Genomic DNA, 1,599 nt, shown 5'->3' on the forward strand with positions numbered 1-1,599 from the left:
GTAAAAGAATTATATCTATAAGAATAAATAATTTTGATGTTATTTTTAGTACGTTTAATTTTTCATGTGCACAATTAAAGTTCTAAATTATATGGTTTCAACACATTTCCTTTAGATATATAGATTTTAGCTAAATCATGATTTTGACATTTCTATTTTAATCACAGACAAAAATCTCAATACCCAAAGATGGAAGAGTGTACCTAAAAACATTCATCTCTAACAACATAAAAAGAAAAAAGAAAAATCAAGAAACCCAATACATAATTAAACTCCAATTATTGAACTTAAACATCAAAAACAGCATCTCTACTCCCCCATTTGGCCCCACCCACATACACATGATGGATCATTATGGATCTATCATGATTATAAGGATTTAAGATCTTTTAAAATCAAAGCTACATTAAACTATTCATAAATAATATTTCAGGAGTAATAATGTTTAGAAATAATAAAAAATAGCCTACATTGAAAAGTTATTTTATTTAGTATTTATATATTATTTAATTATTTTTAGAATAATATAACTATAAATATTATATATAATTATAAATATTATGTTAAATAAAATAACTTTAATCATTATCTTCTTAATATTACGGTTAAAAAGTTCTTATTTGATGTGGGATTTTTATTTTTGATATTTTGAGAGTATCTATTCTAGCCAACAATATTTAATCGTGCGGTTCGAATCTTTAATTCAAAGTTATACAACTGATTACGAAATTATATTGTTGTAAGAAGTTGAAAAAATTATGTTGTCATTTTAAATATGTAATTTATTATAATATCATTTTTTAAAGGTAGAATTCAGGTACAATCGACTTCACGTGAAGTTGATAACTAAGAGCCGTTAGATTATTTGATTGATTTAACTAAATTTCATCTAACGACTCTCAACTATCAATTTTACGTGAAGTCGTGTGACTGCACCTAAATTTTCACCTTTTTTAAATATGCAAGTTTATTATTGGTTTCTGTTTAATTTATTTATGGTATTTTTCAGTCTAATAAGTCAAAAATTAATATCAAAATTTTATTTAAAAGTTTATTATGTAGATAAAATAGAATTTCAACTTTCGTCACTTACTTAAACAGATTAATAAATTAACTATTAAACCAACTTAATTTAGTTATATTATATGCAACCTAACTTGATTATATGCAAGTTCATTATTATAATATGAGTTTAAAGATAAAATATGCAGTTAAATATGGAGAATGATTATTAAAGAAAGATTGATTTATACAAATAAGAACCAACAGAAAAAAGGGTCGATAATTGAGTATGTGATAATTTGATGATAAATCATATATCATTACAGTAGCCAGATATCAAAATTCGGTGGTGCAGAGTGTTTATTTAATATTTGCCAACCAATTTAACAATAATTCATCATGGATTGTGACATTTTATTATGTGTAAATTAAATATCACACATCCTTTGACAAGATTAACGGAAAATTTTAAGATGTTTAGACTTCAAATGGTTATACAAAAAAGATGTACTATATTCTTGTGAGTAAATTCATTAATCTAGACAGGGTTGAGACAAGAAGACAATATGTTTATTATTTGTCTTGTTTTCGTTCAAT

General features: G+C 23.9%; 1 long non-coding RNA gene across 1 annotated transcript in view; it reads left to right on the top strand.

The window, feature by feature from the left end:
* Positions 1–948, top strand: part of LOC110263062 — a 3,307-nt gene extending 2,359 nt beyond the window's left edge. Inside the window, exon 3 of the long non-coding RNA XR_002348055.1 lies at positions 852–948. This is a non-coding gene — a long non-coding RNA (uncharacterized LOC110263062). The remainder of the gene's footprint in view (positions 1–851) is intronic.

Source organism: Arachis ipaensis, chromosome B05 (genome assembly GCF_000816755.2).
Source record: "Arachis ipaensis cultivar K30076 chromosome B05, Araip1.1, whole genome shotgun sequence".
Taxonomy (NCBI): Eukaryota; Viridiplantae; Streptophyta; class Magnoliopsida; order Fabales; family Fabaceae; genus Arachis; species Arachis ipaensis.